The 19,064-nt window shown below is 38.3% G+C and overlaps 2 long non-coding RNA genes across 5 annotated transcripts in view; one reads left to right on the top strand and one right to left on the bottom strand.

The window, feature by feature from the left end:
* Window positions 1-19,064, bottom strand: part of LOC112866768 (uncharacterized) — a 163,337-nt gene that overhangs the window by 14,295 nt on the left and 129,978 nt on the right. The window lies entirely within an intron of this gene.
* The window catches only part of LOC147583264 (uncharacterized), a 75,641-nt gene that overhangs the window by 25,867 nt on the left and 30,710 nt on the right, over window positions 1-19,064 (top strand). The window contains exon 5 of one of the 4 annotated variants that reach the window (XR_015247286.1): window positions 8,949-10,514. The exons of 2 other annotated variants lie outside the window; for them this stretch is intronic. This is a non-coding gene — a long non-coding RNA (uncharacterized LOC147583264). Of the gene's footprint in view, window positions 1-1,431; window positions 7,875-8,948; window positions 10,515-19,064 lie in introns of those variants that run through there. One more of the 4 variants, XR_015247285.1, reaches the window with a different exon arrangement.

The raw sequence follows: 19,064 nt of genomic DNA, 5'->3' as shown, positions 1-19,064 counted from the left end.
ATGTGCTGTTATGTCTGTTATGTTTGTAGCAAGTGTTTCATCTGCTCTTTATCATTTAACTCTGAACTTGGCTATATCTGTTTATAAGACTCTATTAGTTGTATCTTAGTCTGTTCAGCTGCTGTAACAAAATACCACAGACTGGGTGGCTTCTAAACAACAAAAGTTTATTTCTCACAGTTCTGTAAGCTGGAAAGTCCAAGATCAAAGTTCCAGCATGGCCAGGTGAGGGTTCCTGGTTCATAGGTGGCACCTTTCAGTGTGTCCTCCCTTGCAGGAAGGGGCAAACGATCTCTCTGGAGCCTCTTTTGTAAGGATGTGAAATGCATTCATGAGGGCTTTACCTTCATGAATTAATCACTTCCCAAAGGCCCAGTCTCTTAATACTTTTATCTTTGGAGATTAGGATTTCCACATTTGAGTTTGGAGGGGACCCAAACATTCAGACTACAGCATTTCACCCCTAGGTCCCCCAAATTTATGTCCTCATATGCAGAATACATTCATTGCACCCCAATAGCCCCAGAAGTCTTGTTCCAGCATCAACTCAAAAGCCTAAGTCCAAAGTCTCATCTAAATATCATCTGAATTAGATATGGGTGAGACACTCATGTTTTGGCAAATTGCTCTCCAGCTATGAACTTGTGAAATCAAATAAATTATGTGCTTCGAAGGAGGGACAGGCATGGGACAGACATTTCCATTCCAAAAGGGAGAAATAGGAAAGAAGATATGGGTAATAGTTTCTCAGCAAGTCCAAAATCTTAAACCCCAATGGGGCAGAGGTCCCACCTTCTCGACAAACTGGGGTGAAAGTTGGGGCCCCCGAGACTCCAGGTGGTTTTGCTCCCACAGCTTTGCTGGGTGCAGCCCATACAGCACCTCTCATGGATTGGGGTCCCATGCCTCTCTCGGGGGCAGGGGTCATTGCCCTAGGACTCAGATGGTCATTGCCCTAGTCAGATCTCTCTGAAGTGGCCCCTCCCCCTCCTGAGCCCACTGCTCTGGGAGACCCCATCCTTCCAAATCTAGGTGGAGATATCCATGTTCCCACTGGCTAATGGCTAGTGGCTGTGTCATGGCGTGAAATACTTTATATGTGATTCCTAGTCATAGAAGATAGAGAATAAGCTAAGTCAGAGTAAGACAAGATGGAATCACAGTGGCCAATGTGAACTCCCATAACAGTTGTCAACGTGAGATGTAGGACTTTGAGTGTGCCTCTGTAGATAAGCTCTGTGACTGATAGATAAGTAAAACTTATTAAGAAAGGTCCACACAGAGACTTGGGTGAGACCTAGTGGACTGAGCTGATATGGCAAAGACCATCGGACAGACTGTTACACCCAGCTCAGTGGACCCTTAAAAGAAGAAGCTGTCTAGCAGCGGCCAGAGGGCTGACCGACCTTCTGTGCTGTGTTATGTTCACAGGCTTTCCACACAGGAGCTGCCAGAGACTCTGGCAGGCGCAGAAGGCCACCTAACAGCAGTCCAGGCCAACACTTGTTATAGGAACAACAATGGGACCGGTGCCTCTCTGCTCACACTGTGATGCCTCCTTCTTGTATCCTCTTTGGAGTGGTTCATTAATTCCCTTCTAACTTTATTGTGTTGAGTAACTTGTGTGATAAAATTGTGCAATCAACTGAATGATTCATGAATTTAATGTTGGTGCTATGCAGCTATTTGAAACAGGTCTCAATCCTGTGATTCTTACCTGGCCTTGCCTTTCACCCTGCTCAGGCTAATGTACTCTGATCTCTGGAAGGGCTCTGCCAAGGTTTACTGCCTCTCCCCTCCATTGTGACAATTGCCTTGGCCTCCTTGCACAGCACCTGGAGGCTAAGGGGTGTGGCTCGTGCTTTTGGGGGAGCACGTCCTGCACTGTGAGGCTTTGAAATAGATCTGCCCTGGGGCCCTTGAACTCTGGACCTGTGGAGGTAGGGCCAGTCTGGAACTGCCTTTGGGTGATTCTTCCATTGTCTTGAACAATAGGTCCTGGCTTCTCTTTGGAAGGCCCACCAATCTACCCATTGTCTTGATGAATAACTCTTATTTTCTGTTGAGTTGGTCAATCCAGACTAATTTCCTTATCAAATTTGGCCCCACTCCTTGTGTTCTCTCCCAAACAAGCTTTCTTATTTCTTTATACATAGATAGGCTGAGAATTCTCCAATTTAATTTTTGCGTTCTTTTTGATTAATAATTCCACCTTTAAATTGTTTCTCTCTTTTCGAATTTTACTATATACATTCAAAAGAAACCAGGCTGCTCCTTCGAAACTTTGCTTACAAATTTCTTCAATCAAATATCTACTTTTCATTGCTTACAAATTCTACCTTCCACAAAACATGAGGACAAGAACACAATGAGTTAAGCTCTTATCCACTGTATAACAAGGATGGCCTTTCCTCAAGTTAACACAACATGTTCCTCATTTCTGTCTGAGACCTCAACAGGATGACCTCTATTATCCGTGTTTCTACCAACATGCTGCTAACAACCACTTAGGTATTCTCTAAGAAGATGGAGGCTTTCTCTACAGCTTTCCTCATCTGAGCTCTTGCCAAACTTGCTCTTTACAGTCCATTCATAGCAGTGTAGGCTTTCTCTGGCATGCACCTCAAAACTCTTTCAGCCTCTGCCCATTATCCAGTTCTAAAGCTGCTTGCACATTTTTAGGTATTCGTTAAAGCAGCAACTCCCATCTTTGGACTAATTTTCTTTTTTAGTCTGTTTGGGCTGCTATTAAAAAACCCATAGACTGAGTAGCTTATAAAAAACAAATCTATTGCTGACAGTTCTGGAGGCTGAAAGTCTGAGATCGGGTACCAGCATGGTCAGGTGAGGGCTCTCTTCTGGGTCACAAACTTCTCCTTGTATCTTCATAGGGCAGAAGGGGCTGGAAGTGAGATCTCTCTCTCCTATTTTTTTTTTTTTTAGAACTTTCCATGCTTTTTTTTTTTCTCCAATTCTTTTTAACATTTATATATTTTTGAGAGAGAGACAGTGTGTGCAAGGGGGGAGGTGCAGAGAGAGACAAAATCTCAAGGAGGCTCTGCACTGTCAGCACAGAACCCAATGTGGGACTCAAACTCATGAACTGTGAGATCATGACCCGAGCCGAAATCAAGAGTCAGATGCTTAACAACTGAGCCACCCAGGTGCCCCTCTTTCTTCAAATTTTTATTTCAATTCCAGTTGGTTAACATGCAGGGTAATATTAGTGTCAGGTGTAGAATAGTGATTCATCACTTACTTTTAACACCCAGTGCTCATCATAACAAAACCCCTTAATCCCCATCATCCATTTAGCTCATCCCCCCACCCCCACTTCCCCTTCAGCAACCATCAGTTTGTTCTCTATATTTAAGAGTCTGTTTCTTGGTTTGCTTCTCTTTTATTCCCCTATGTTTATTTGTTTTGTTTCTTAAATTCCACATATAAGTGAAATCATATGGTATTTGTCTTTTTCTGACTTATTTTGTTTAGCATAATACATCCTAGTTCTATCCACATTGTTGCAAATGGTAAGATTTCATTCTTTCTGATGGCTGAGTAATATTCCATAGTATATATATACCACATATTTTTTATCCATTCATCAGTTGGTAGACATTTGGGCTCTTTTCATAGTTTGGCTATTATTGATAATGCTGCTATAAACATTGGGGTGCATGTATCCCTTCGGATCAGTATTTTTGTATCTTTGGTGTAAATACCTCATAGTGCAATTGCTGGATCATAAGGTAGCTCTTTTTTTTCTAATGCTTATTTATTAATTTTTGAGAGAGACAGAGAGAGAGACAGAGAGAGAGAGAGAGCAAGCAGGGGAGGGGCAGAGAGAGAGGGAGACAGAGAATCCCAAGCAGGCTCTGCACTATCATGGCAGAGTCTAATGTGGGACTTGATCCTGCAAACTGTGAGATCATGACCTGGGCTGAAATCAAGATTCGGACACCACCGACTGAGCCACCCAGGTGCTTCAAGGTAGCTCTATTTTTAACTTTTTTTTTTTTAAAGATTTATTTATTTTTGAGACAGAGAGCACAAGTACGGAAGGGGCAGAGAGAGGGGGACAGATCTGAGGCAGGCTCTGAACTGACTGCAGCAAGGATGCAGGGCTCAAAATCAGGAACTGTGAGATCATGTCCTGAGCTGAAGCTGCATGCTCAACAGACTGAGCCACCCAGGTACCCCTCTATTTTTTACTTTTTGAGGAACCTCCACACTGTTTTCCAGAGTGGCTGCACCAGTTTGCATTCCCACCAATAGTGCAAGAGGGTTCTCCTTTCTCTGCATCCCCATCAGCCAATACCTGTTGTTTCCTGTATTGTTAATTTTAGCCATTCTGACAGGTGTGAGGTGATATCTCATTGTAGTTTGGATTCGTATTTCCCTGATGATGAGTGATGTTGAGCATCTTTTCATGTGTCTGTTAGCCATCTGTATGTTTTCTTTGATAAAAATGTCTTCTTATGTCTTCTGCCCGTTTTAAAGCTGTATTATTTGGTTTTTGGGTGTTGAGTTTTTATAAGTTCTTTATTTATTTTGGATACTAACCCTTTTATCAAATATGTCATTTGAAAAACCCTTCTCCCATTCCTAAGGTTGCCTTTTAGTTTTATTGATTGTTTCCTTCACCGTGCAGAAGATTTTATTTTGATGAAGTCCCAATAGTTTATTTTTGCTTTTGTTTTCCTTGTCTCAGGAGACATGCCTAGTAAGAAGTTGCTACAATCGATGTCAAAGAGGTTACTGCTTGTGTCCTTCTCTAGGATTTTGATAGTTTCCTATCTCACATGGAGGTCTTTCATCCATTTTGAATTTATTTGTGTGTGTGGTGTAAGAAAGTGGTCCAGTTTCATTCTTTTGCATGTTGCTGTCCAGTTTTTCCAACACCATTAATTGAAGAGACGGTCCTTTTCCCATTGGATATTTTTCTTGCTCTGTGGGATCTCTATTGTTCCCTTTATTTATTTTTATTAATAACCTTAGATTGCACACAGTTGAAGTAAATAATAAAGAACTAGAAGGTAGATAGGTGAAAAAATCCAAAACAGAGCATGGAGTAAAAAAGAATGGAATATAAAAAATATCGGAATAAGAAATACAGGAGATAGAGTGAAAATATCTAACTTCCAGAAGGAGACTAGCAAGAGAGTGGGGCAGAAGCAACCAGGAAGAAATAATGTTTGAAAATGTTCAAAACCAATGAACATTATTCAAGAAAGTATCAGAATGACAGCAGGATAAATCCTTAGAAAACGATACCTAGGTCCATCTTAGTAAAACTTTGAAAATAAAAGGCAATTTAAAATATCTTAGCAGTCAGGGGTGCCTGGGTGGCTCAGTCAGTTTGAGCACCCAACTCTTGATTTTGGCTCAGGTCATGATCTCATGGTTCGTGGGATCAAGCTCCACATCAGCACCTACTTGGGATTTTCTCTCCCTCTCTCTCTACCCTTTCCTTCCCATTGCTTGCACAGGCACGCTCCCTGTCTCTTTCCCTCTCTCTCCCAAGAAAAAGAATCTTAGCAGTCAGAGGTGGCAGAAAGTAACTACTTAAAGGAACAAAAATTATGATAGTTGAATTCTCAACAGAAACATTGAACTACAGAAAATATATGGAATGATGTCTTCAAAGTGTTGGGGAGAAAATGCCAGTCTAGAATTCTATGCCCAGTGAAAATATCCTTTAAAGTTTATTTATTTATTTATTTATTTACTCGTTCATTCATTCATTCATTCATTCCTTCTTTGAGATAGGGAGTGTGCAAGCAGGGAGGGGCAGAGAGAGGGAGAGAGAGAATTCCAAGAAGGCTGCATGCAATCTCTGGCACAGAACCTGACTTTGGGGCTCAATCTCAGGAACTGTGAGATCATGACCTGAGCCAAAGTCAAGAGTGGGACACTCAACCGACTGAGCCATGCAGGTGCCCCTGAAAATATCTTTTAAAAATAAAAATGAAGTAAATTAATTTTCAGACAAAAATTGAGAGAATGTGCCACCAGCTGCCTTACACTAAAGAGAGAGAGAGAGAAAAAAAAAAAAAAGCCAAGATAATAACAGATGGAAGCAGAGATGTAGAAATGACAGTAAGAGAAATGGGAGAGTAAATAAATGGGCAAATGTAAATTAATATTGATATTAAAAACAGCAATGATAAATGGCATCTCTTTTATGAAAGTACTATTCCCATGCACACTGGCTCCACCATTCTGACCCAATCACCTCTCAAAGACCACACTTAACTACTACTATCACCTTTGGGGGTTAGGAATTCAACATATGCATTTTAGCAGGCACACAAATATTCAGACCACAGCAAGTTGCAAATGACAGAAAAGTCAACTGAAACTGGTTTAAGTAAAAATGGAAATATATTGTTAATATATCTAAAAACTCAGGGATGGACTGGTGCCAGTTACAACTGGAATCAGGATTTCAATCATGTCATCAAGACTTAACTTCTTTCTCTCTCAGTTTATTCATTCATTTAACTGATATTTAAGTGCCTAATTTGTACAACCAATATTCTAGGAACTAAAATTTCATCACTGAGTGAACCAAACAGACAAAAATCCCTGTCTCTATGGAGTTTGCGTTCTGCCTTAAATTGTGATAGCTTTGCTCTCAGGTTTGACTTTGCATTTCCCAGCTCACATCATCCCAACACCAAGTCCAGTGGAAGAGGGAAGATCTACTTCTCCCAGAGCCAGCAATTGAATTTGGCTTTGATATTTCTGACTTGGATTTTCTGTCCATTTCTTAATCACTGCTAGGTAACTGTGTTACTTTTATTACTAGGAACAGATCACCTGACCACCCTGGAACCAGGGGTGGAATCAACTGCATTGGAAAAATAATAGGTAAGAGTAGGGTAAGGGTAGGTGGCCAAATAGGAATCAGCTGTTGCTTAAATGGGGGTAATTAAGCACTGGGCACTCTAATCCAAGCTGTGTCCACTGATTGGTATATACTTTTTAATAGAGTTAAATTTTTCTATAGTTCTGTTAGTCCTTTCCTTTATTGCATCTAGAGATTATATCCCATTTAATGTTAAATTTACAAATATATTTTCCCATATTATCTTCCACATTTTGTATATATTTAAAATATTTACTTCTTGGGTGCCTGGGTGGCTCAGTGGGTTAAGTGTGCGACGCCAACTCATCATGATCTCACGGTTTGTGAGTTTGAGCCCCGTGTCAGGCTCTGTGCTGACAGCTTGGAGCCTGGAGCCTGCTTCAGATTCTGTCTCCCTCTCTCTCTGCCCCTGCCCCACTCATGCTCTGTCTCTCTCTCTCTCTCTCAAAAATAAATAAACATTTAAAAAATTTAAAAATATTTACTTCTTAATTCCTCTTGACTTTGTTTTTGACGATTGTGTGATGTAGGGGTGAATCTTTTGAAAAGTATGTGCTTATCTGATATTCTGATTGTTTACAATGAAAAGGATGGACTTGTGTGACTGATAAGTGTTTGAAAAGATTAAGATTATAATCATTGATGTGCTAGAATGTTCATCACATCACTGTTTAGAGATGGTGTATAGAGAGGTGATTCCAAGCATAGGTACTGGTGTCAGAAGAAACAGGGATTATACTCTGCCTTTGTGGCAAACAGTCAGCTGTTTGTGTTGATCAAGTGTTTGAACCTCAATTTCCTCTTCTGTAAAACAGTGATAACATCACCTCCTCATTGGATTGTTTGAATAAATAATGAGGCAACCTTTGTAAAAAGACATAAGATAGTTCTTGGCATGTAATAAACATGAACAGATAATAGCTACTGTATTTAACAGAAAAAAAAAAGGGAACATTGTTCAATAATAGAAAATGGTTTAAATGAATTATGATGGAATATTATGCAGGCACTAAAAATCATATTTTACAAGAATATTTAATGACATAGAAAAATATTCACTGCAAACTTAAAAAATAACCAGAATACAAAAGTATATAAAGTTTGATCCTAACATTGAAAATATATATATAATTTTTTATTATACACTTAGAAAAAGAAGACTAGATGGAAAGCTTCCAAAATGTTAAAGGTGGACATCTCTGGGTTCTAAGTTTATAAATTTTTACATTTATTTTCATAATTTTTTATTTAAAACATTTTCTATAACAAGAAATACTTTAATAATTAGAAAAATATTAAGGATGCAACGTAATTTGTCCTGCAAAATAGCACCTATAGATATGTGCAAAGGGAGAAGACATGAAAGTCCTAAGAGGAGGCTAAAGAGGGTGGTTTTGAAGTTGAGGGAGAAGGGCCAATAAAAAAACACCTATCTACCCTATGACTTTGGCACTAATGGAGAAAGGCAAATAGAAATCAGAACCAGATATTGCTGTTAGCAAGCCTGCTTAGCTAACAGAACTGTCTAGTTTTCCAATGTCAGTAAGTGACAACCTCCACTTACAGCAAGGAGAAGGCAAGAAAGAATGTGTGGTGCTCTCATGCAAGTAGATGCTGAGGAAGCATCATATGGATTTATTACATTTTATTGAAGTCATTCCCTGTTATGGAGAAAGCAAACTCTGCTCCTTCTCCCAAACTCATCAATCAAAAAATTCACTCCTTCCCTAGGAGAGCAAAGAAAGTACTACCCTAGTGGTCTTTGCTTCACATGAAAACATAAAGCCAGAAAGAAATCAAGGCACCCTCCCAACACTGGGGAGCATTCAACCAGGTCAAATTCAATAGAAAGATTAGTGAGAAAGAGGGCCAAGATTATTTGTGTAGAATTATAAGGAAGAAATCAGATTTTAAGAATTCATTGGACATTAAATGGTCTGTATAGATTACCCTTTTAATAAGCCAGTTAAAAAATAAGAGAAAGGGTTGTTGGTTGACAGAGAATGCACAGAAGAAACAAGACTTACTTCTTGTTTTATTTCCCCCTCTCTCTTTCTCTGTCTCTTTTTTTAAGTAGGCTTTCTGTCCAGCATGGAGTCCCATGTGGGACTGAACTCACGACCTTGAGATCAAGACCTGAGCTGACATCAAGAGTCAGCTGCTTGACCAACTGAGCCACCCACGCACTCCTCTTCTTATGTTATATCTATGTAGTCATCTAAAAAGTTTTCGATTCAGAGAAACTTAAGTCTGTTTATAGCCTGAAGGAATAGACCAAAGTGAGAATTTCAAGAGGGAAGAGAGAGTAACTAATAGTACAGAAGTCTGGAGTTGATTGGAGGCAATGTGGATTGTATTTTTTCTGAAGCAAGAGGTTCCATCATTACTTCAGTCTAAGAGAGAAGCCATGGAGAATAACTGGGAGCTATGTAAAGAGAATAGAAGTGTATTTGGTTAAGTGTAAGGCCCCATCAAAATTTTAAATGAACCAATTAATAGTTATTTAATTTAATTTTTCTAGGAGCACAGAAGCAGAGGAAAGAAATATTTTGATACATTTGGTCTCATGAACTGGCAAGGCAGAAATGGTTTTTTAAGGTTTGGGCAAAAACCCACAAACAAAATAAATAAATTTAGCAGAAAAAGATTTTTTCTGTAAAGAACCTGTTCTAGAGGATAAAATTCAGAAAGAATTTGGGGAAGCATAAGGTTCATAGTTTGGGCAAGGAAAGTTTATTGTGTTGAGAAACCTCTAAATTATGCTGGATTGTTATTACCCAAGTCTAGATCCACATTCTCCCAAGATAGATCACGTGGCAGGCCATGAAACAAGTCTCAATACATTTAAGAAAACTGAAATCATATCAAACATATTTTTTGACCATAATGGTATGAGACTGGAAATTAATTACAAGGAAAAAAACTAAAAAATTCGCAAACACATGGAAGCTAAACAACATGCTACTAAACAACCAGTGTGTCAAGAAAGAAATCAAGGAAGAAATCCAAAAATACACGAAGACAAATGAAAATGAAAACACAATGCTCCAAAATATTTGGGATGCAGCAAAAGCAGTTCTAAGAAGGAAGTTTATAGTGATACAGTTCTATCTCAAGAAACAAGAAAAATCTCAACTAAACAACCGAAGTTTACACCTAAAGAACTAGAAAATGAAGAACAAACAAAGCTCAAAGCTAGTGGAAGAAAGGAAATAATAAAGATTAGAATGAATATACATGAAATAGAGACTAAAAAACAAGCAAACAATCAATATCATGAAACCAAGAACTGATTATTTGAAAAGATAAACAAAATTGATAAACCTTTAGCCACACTTAATAAGAAAAAAGAGAGAGATGGTGCACCTCGGTGGCTGAGGCGGCTAGGTGTCTGATTCTTGATTTTGATGCTCTCTCTCAAAAAAAAAAAAAAAAAAAAAAGAAGAAAGAGACAGGACTCAAATAAATAAAATAAGAAGTGAAGGCGAAGAAATAACAATCCATATTACAGAAATACAAAGGATTATTAGAGAATATTATGAAAAATTATGTGCCAACAGATTGGACAACCTAGAAGAAATGGATATATTTCCTAGAAGAATACAATCTTCCAAAACTGAATCAGGAAGAAATAGAAAGTCTGAATTTTGGGGGCGCCTGGGTGGCGCAGTCGGTTAAGCATCTGACTTCAGCCAGGTCACGATCTCGCGGTCCGTGAGTTCGAGCCCCGCGTAGGCTCTGGGCTGATGGCTCAGAGCCTGGAGCCTGTTTCCGATTCTGTGTCTCCCTCTCTCTCTGCCCCTCCCCCGTTCATGCTCTGTCTCTCTCTGTCCCAAAAATAAGTAAACGTTGAAAAAAAAAAAAGAAAGTCTGAATTTTTTTTAATGTTTATTTATTTTTGAGAGAGAGAGAGAGAGACAGAGAGAGACAGAGTGTGAGTGAGGGAGGGGCAGAGAGAGAGGGAGACACAGAATCCGAGGCAGGCTCCTGACTCTGAGCTGTAAGCACAGAGCCCAACGCAGGGCTCGAACTCACAGACTGACGGACCATGAGATAATGACCTGAGCTGAAGTTGGACCCTCAACTGACTGAGCCACCCAGGTGCCCCTAAAAAAATATTTTTTAATGTTTTTTATTTTTGAGAGAGAGTGTGCATGCATGAGTGGGGAAGGGGCAGAGGGAGAGAGGCAGACACAGAATCTAAGGCAGGCTCCAGGCTCTGAGCTGTCAGCACAGAGCCTGATGCAGGGCCTGAACTCAGGAACAGCAAGATCATGAACTGAGCCAAAGTCAGCTGCTTATTGAAAATTATTGAAAATGATTATTGAAAATTTGAACAGACTTACTACTAGTAATGAAATTGAACTGGTAATTTATTTATATTATTAAAAAAATTTTTTAATTCATTTTTGAGAGAGACAGAGACAGTGCGAGTGGGGTAGAAGCAGAGCAGGCTCCACACTGTCAGCACGGAGCCTGATGTGGGGCTCGAACTCATGAAACCATGAAGTCATGACCTGAGCCGAAACCAAGAGTCAGATGCTTAACCAAATGAACCACCCAGGTGCCCCTAAACTGGTAATTTAAAAACTCCCAACAAACAAAAGTCCAAAACCGGACGGCTTCACAGGTGAATTCTACCAAACATTTAAAGAAGAGCTAATGTTTATTCTTCTCAAACTATTCTTAAAAATAGAAGAGGAAAGGAAAACCTCCAAATTTACCCTATGAGACCAGTATTGCTCTGATACCAAAACCAGACAAAAACATGATAAAAAAAGAAAAGTGCAGGCGCCTGGGTGGCTCAGCCAGTTGAGTGTCCAACTTCAACTCAGGTCATGTTCTTGAGGTTCATGAGTTAGAGCCCCGTGTCAGGCTCTGTGCTGACAGCTTGGAGCCTGGAGCCTGATTCAGATTCTGTGTCTCCCTTTCTCTTTTTCCCTCCTCTGCTTGCACTCTGTCTCTCTCTGTCTAAAAAATGAATTAAAAAACATTAAGAGAAATAAATGTTTAATAAACATTAAAAAATTTAAAAAGTGCAACCCAATATCTCTAATGAACATAGATACAGAAGTCCTCAACAAATATAAGCAAATCAAATTCAACAATACATTAAAAGGATGATTCACCACAATCATGTGGGATTTATTCCATTCCAGGGATACAAGTATGGTTCAATATTTGCAAATCAATCCATGTGATACATCATATTAACAAGAGGAAGGATAAAAACCATATAACAATCTCAATAGACGCAGAAATGCATTTGACAAAATTCGAAATCTATTCATGATAAAAACTGTCAACATAGTGGGTTTAGAGGGAACGTACCTCAATATAATAAAGACCATTTATGAAAAACTCAAAGCTAACATTGTACTCAGTGGTGAAAAATTTTTCCTGTAAGATTAGAACAAGAGAAGGATGTCCACTCTCACCACTTTTATTCAACATAGTACTGCAAGTTCTAGCTGAAATGATCAGATAAGAAAAAAAAAAACAGGCATCAAATTGATAAGGAGGAAATAAAACTGTCGCTATTTGCAGATGACATGATACTATATATAGAAAACCCTACACATGCCACAAAAAACTATTAGAATTAACAAATGAATACAGTTAAGTTGCAGGATACAAAACCATTATTCAGAAATCTGTTGTGCTTCTATACACTAGTAACAAAGTAGTAGAGAAATTAAGAAAACGATCCCATTTACAATTGCACCAAAAGAAATAAATTATCTACCAATAAATGTAACCAAGCAAATGAAAGACTTATATTCTGAAAACTATGATACACTGATGAAATAAATTGAAGACAGCACAAAGAAATGGAAAGATACACCATGCTCATGGATTGGAGGAATTAATATAGTTAAAATGTTCATACTACCCAAAGCAATCTACAGATTCAAATGCAAGCTCTATAACACTCTTCACAGAACTAGAACTAATAATCCTAAAATTTACATGGAGCCATGAAGACCTCAATAGCCAAATCAATCTTGGAAAGACAAAACTGGAGGCATCACAGTTGCAGATTTCAAGATATACTGCAAAGCTATAGTAATCAAAACAGTACAGTACTGGTACAAAAATAGAAACATGGATCAGTGGAACAGAATATCTCTACCCTGTTGCCCAGAATAAACTCCATGGCTGTCTGGCCAATTAATCTATGACAAAAGAGGCAAGAATATACAATGGGGAAAAGACAATCTTTTCAATAAATGGTGTTGGGAAAACTGGACAGCTACATCCAAAAGAATGAAACTGGGTCACTTTTTTACACCATACACAATATAAACCCAAAATGGAATAAATGCCTAAATGTGAGACCTAATACCATAAAACTCCTAAAAGAAAACATAGGCAATGGACATTGCCCTTAGCAACATTTTTATGGATGTGTCTCATCAGGCAAAAGAAACAGAAGTAAAAATAAACTATTAAGACTACACAAAAATGAAAACTTTTGCACAGGAAAGGAAACCATCAACAAAACTAAAAGGCAACCTTAGTGAATGGGAGAAGATATTTTCAAACCCCTTATGTAATAAGGGGTTAACATCCAAAATACATTAAAAAATTTACATAACTCAACACACAAAAACCCCCAACAAATCTAATTAAAAAATGGGCAGAGGAGTGCCTGGGTTGCTCAGTCAGTTGAGGATCTGGCTTCAGCTCAGGTCATGATCTTGCAGTTTGTGAGTTCAAGCCCTATACATTGGAATCTATGCTGACAGTGTGAAACCCGCTTGGGATTGTCTCTCTCTCCCTCTCTTTCTCCCCCTTTCCTACTCATGCTCTCTCCCTCAAGAATGAATAAACATTAAAAAAAATTTTTTTTAAATGGGCAGAGAACCTGAGTAGACATTTTTTTCAAAGAGGACATACAGATGGCCAATGGACACATGAAAAGGTGTTCAGTATCACTAATGACCAGGGAAATGCAGATCAAAACCACAATGAGATATTATCTTACACCCGTCAGAATGGCTAGTATCAGAGAGACAAGAAATAACAAGTGCTGGTGTGGATATGGAGAAAAGGGAACCCTCATACACTTTTGGTGGGAATGGAAATCAGTGCAGCCACTGTGTAAAACAGTGTAGAGTTTCCTCAAAAAACTAAAAATAGAACTACCATATGATCTAGTAATTCCACTACTGGGTATTTACCCAAGAAAACAGAAACACTAATTTGAAAAGATATATGCACCTTTATATTTATTGCAACATTATAGTTACTAAGATATGGAAGTAACCTAAAATGTCCATTGATAGATGGAGCCATAGAAAATATTACGGAGCCATAGAAAAGAATGAAATCTTGTCATTTGCAGCAATATGGCTGAACCTAGTGAAATAAGACAGAGAAAGACGACACATACCATGTGATTTCACTTATATGTGGAATCTAAGAAACAAAACAAATGAACAAACAATAAAACAGATGGGTGGGGGAATGGGTAAAATAGATAAAGGGGATTGAGAAGTACAAACTTCTCGTTATAAAATATATAAGTCACAAAGATGAAAAGGGCAACATAGGAAATATAGTCAATAATAATTGTAATAATGCTGTATGGTGACAAATGATGATTACCCTTATTGCAGTGAGCATTAGTAATGTATAGAATTGTAGAATCAGTATGTTGTACACCTGAAACTAACATAACGCTCTATGTTAATTATACTTCAATAATAAAAATATCTAGTTCCACTGAAAGTAAGTGTATCTAATAAAGTAAGCTAATATGTAAAATACTTTAGAAAGCTTTAAGTGATATCAGGTTTGTAAATGATCTACTGAACTGAAAATGTATGCCTGTAGCAGTACCTGATTTGGATTACATATGCAGTTTGGGACATGTTCAAGGAGACAAAGCAGGCAAACATACATAAGCATCAGTTTTATCTAGTTACTATGATCGTTAAATCCTTTGCTCTCATGGAACTTCAAAACTGGCAAAAGAACAAAGTTAGAACTTAACAGTGCTGCTATTTTTAATCAGTCATGTGTTCCAAATACATTAATTGCATTCCAACTCTTTAAAATAAGTATTCTTGGCTGAGAGACAGAACATTGTGTTTTAAAAATAAAGCCGTTTCCCAAATGTCTACTGTTCATACATGTAATCCATGTGTAGATTTTATTGCAGATTGATCATGGATGTGATACCAAGTACAATATGAAGTGAAGAAACACAATACTCAGTATTTGACCTTCTCCACATTTGATGTTGTTTTGCACTGATAGGTTCTTTTCAATGGGAGACTATTTTATGTTTGTGGAGGGGCTTATCCCTCTCTCTTAAATCAAATAACAGGAAATAACACAAATTAAGGGTCAAATCACTAGGTTTGAATAAAATCATGGAGGGGAGAATCTAGGAAAGATGGATAGCAGAAGCAGTTGCTATGTTTAAATCAGGACTTAGAAAACAAAACAAGAGTTGCCAAGTCAAGGTCAGGACATGTAGTGATCAGTAAAGTAGGAAAAGTTAAAGGAAATATTGCAACAAAGGATAGGCAGATTGCTGGAACAGAGGGTTTTATGGAGTTTAATAATTCTTCTATCTCCCAACTGACCTCACCTATCAGATAAGACCCTATATAGTCAATCCATGTGTTTCGCTGAAGACCCATAATAGTATGGTTCATGAAAACCAATCGCCTGTTGCAAATAAACAATGTTTCTGAACCATCATATGAAGGTATATTTCTTGACTGACTGTATCAGTAGTGATGATACATTTTGGAGGGATAAAGTGTCACTTGAGATAGCATTGTGAGCATCTGGTACATGGCTTGGTAAAAGAGTTGACCAGAATTAGCTATTGGTCTGAATTCAAGGTCATTGTACAGAATAAAACATCAGCTTTGACCAGTTATAGGTCAAAGTCTTTTTTTAAAAAAAAAATTTATTTTATTTTATTTGAAAGAGAGAGAGAGCATTGGAGATGGGGGCGGGGGGCGGGGTGGAGAGAAAGAGAGAGAGAGAATCTAAAGTAGGCTCTATGCTCAGCACGTAGCTCAACTCGGGGCTCGATCTGGGATCATGACCTGAGCCAAAATCAAGAGTCGGAAGCTCTACCAACTGAGCCACCCAGGTGCCTCAGAAAATCTTGACTTTGGTTCCAGTAACACCCTTCTCTAATCTATTGAACTGACTTGCCATAGACAGATTGTGATCAAAGTTGTACATACAGAACCAAGGGAAAGGGAATTTTCTGGGTCTTCATTTTAAAATTCAATTTTGAAATCTTATCTCAGGTTTCTCTCTTTAGTCAAGGCAAAAAAAAAAAAAAAAAGAGGAGGGTGGAGGGAACATCCTTTAGACTTGTGCCTGAATATTGTGTAATGAATGATAACATATCTTTGGGGGAAAAATTGAGTTTTATGTATTATAAGAGGGTATCTATTCTTGTGGGTATAAAGCAGTTCCACTTAATCTCTTTCAAGTTGACACATTTTCTAAATCTGGGGTTCTATGAAGGGTCACAGAATAAATATTTTAGTTTTTGTGGGTCATACCATCTCTGTGACAACTATGTAACTCTGCAGAGTGAATGTAGCCACAGACACTATGTAAGTGACTGGGCGTGGCTATTTTCCAATAAAACTTTATTTACAAAAACAGGTGACAGACTGGATTTGGCTTTGTTTGCTGATCTCTACTCTAAATTCATTAGAGTTCTTGAAGGTTATTGCATTTAGGAAATCAAAAACCTCAATTTGCCTTTGATAACAATAGTAATAGCTAGCACTCATTAGACACTATGTGCCAAGTACTGTTCTGAAATGTTCACTAATTCATCTCATCTCCATACCAATTTTCTTTCCATGCGTTAACTAACCTCTTTAAGATCTCATACTCAGCAGGTGGTGAAGCAGGGATTTGCACCTGTAAGTTTAATTTCAGAGTCTGAACTTTTAACTCTGAAAAGTAAATATTAGCCGGGAGACAGTTCACTCTTTTCCAGTGTCACCTTATTATTTTGCACTGGGTAAAGACTGGCAGTTGAGCTTACCTCACAGTTTTGTATTGTCCAACTGGCTGCTTTACACCCACTTCAGGACTGGTTAGCCCTAGTTCACCAGGCTGCAGTTTCCCTATGTAGATAGCATAGGAAAAAGGATGAGGGTCAGGCCACATCCCTTTGTACTGTGCTGGCTCCATTCCTCACAACATGCCACAAGAACTTGTAGAGGTGCATTCAAATTGTCAGAAAATCTTGGTGTGAGTAATGGGATTTCTGCCTTAACAGGGCAATATGTGGAACTGTATACTACATAGGTCTATCCCTATAGCCCCAAGAAAAAGCATTAAAAAAAGACAAACCTTTTACATGGGAGCCCATGATTAGAAACACCTTTGTTTTTCACCTAACTCTGTAATTCTGAGACTCCTCTCCTCTTCAAGGAGCTTCTTTCTTCAAAACTGCTCAGTCTGAATCCTCATTCACTTTTTTTTTTTTTTTTTTTTTTTTTGGTGAAATCTCACTTCCAACCCACAGAGTGTGGTGTGGAGCTTGGCTCTATCTCCTTGCTTCACACTCCAGGCAATGTGAGGAATCCAGCAACCTGTACAATTCCATCAATAGATTCTGTCTTCTGACTGACAACCACTAGGGCTCAGCCAATGGAGAGCCTGGGCAGTAAGGACAGGATGTGCATTCCTTCACTCCATTCCTTCAAGTTAGCTGAGATGGTCAGTTTTATGTGTCAATTTAGCTTTATTTTCCAGTTATTTAATCAAACACTAATCTAGATGTTGCTGTGAAAGTAATCTTTAGATATGATTAAAGTCTATAATTGGCTCTATGTAAGGAAGATTATCCTAGGTAATCTGGACAGGCCTGATTCGGTCAGTTGAAAGCACTTAAGAGCATAACAGTCTTCTAAGAAGACCAAATTCTGCCTGTGGACAGGAGCTTCATCCTGTGCCTAAGAGTTCCAGCCTATTACACACATTTTGGCCTTGCCTTGCTAGTCTCTACAATTACATAAGCCAATTCCTTACACTTAATGTCTTAATGTTTATCTCCTACTAGTTCTGTTTCTCTCATTGAATCCTGACTGATATAGTAGCCTTAAGCTGGCTTATGTCTCTTAACCAAAGGCCAAGGCTCCTGTCAAGTGACTGACTATATGACTTTCTTTCCTTTCTGTTCTGCAACTGCTTCTGGCCAAAGGGTGGTAACAGCCTAAGTTATTGAATAATTACTACAAGTATGTATACCCCATACTTGTATATAATCCCTTTGTAAGTCACCTGTCCCCAAATTAACCTATTTTGAGTGTGCTGTTTCCTCCTGAAACCTAAGTGATACATCCACTAATAAGAATACTTAGAAAAGAATCATCACTTTGTCTGATACGTCATTTGCAAATATCTTTTCCCATTCTGTTGGTTGCCTTTTACTTTTGTTGATTGTTTCCTTTGCAGTGCAGAAGCTTTTTATCTTCATGAGTTCCAATAGTTCATTTTTGCTATTAATTCCCTTGCCTTTGGAGATGTGTCAAGTAAGAAATTGCTACGGCTGAGGTCAGAGAGGTTTTTTCCTCCTTTCTCCTCTAGGATTTTGATGGTTCCTGTCTCACATTCAGGTCCTTTATCCATTTTGAGTTTATTTTTGTGAATGGTGTAAGAAAGTGGTCTAGTCTCATTCTTCTGCATGTTGCTGCCCAGTTCTCCCAGCACCATTTGTTAAAGAGACTGTCTTTTTTCCATTGGATATTCTTTCCTGCTTTGTCAAAGATTAGTTGGCCATACTTTTGTGGGTCCAATTCTAGAGTCTCTATTCGATTCCATTGGTCTATGTGTCTGTTTTTGTGCCAATACCATGTTGTTTTGATGATTACAGCTTTGTAGTAGAAGGTAAAGTCTGGGATTGTGATGCCTCCCATTTGGTCTTCTTCTTCAATATTACTTTGGCTATTTGGGGTCTTTTGTGATTCCATACAAATTTTAGGATTGTTTGTTCTAGCTTCGAGAAGAATGCTGGTGCAATTTTGATTGGTATTGCATTGAATATGTAAATAGCTTTGGGTAGTATTGACATTTTAACAATATTTATTCTTCCAATCCATGAGCACAGAATGTTTTTCCACTTCTTTGTATCTTCTTCAATTTCCTTCATAAGCTTTCTATAGTTTTCAGCATACAGATCTTCTACATCTTT

Source organism: Puma concolor, chromosome A2, assembly GCF_028749965.1.
Source record: "Puma concolor isolate L17-30 chromosome A2, mPumCon1.1.hap2, whole genome shotgun sequence".
Classification (NCBI taxonomy): Eukaryota; Metazoa; Chordata; class Mammalia; order Carnivora; family Felidae; genus Puma; species Puma concolor.
This window is presented reverse-complemented; position numbering and strand designations above follow the sequence as displayed.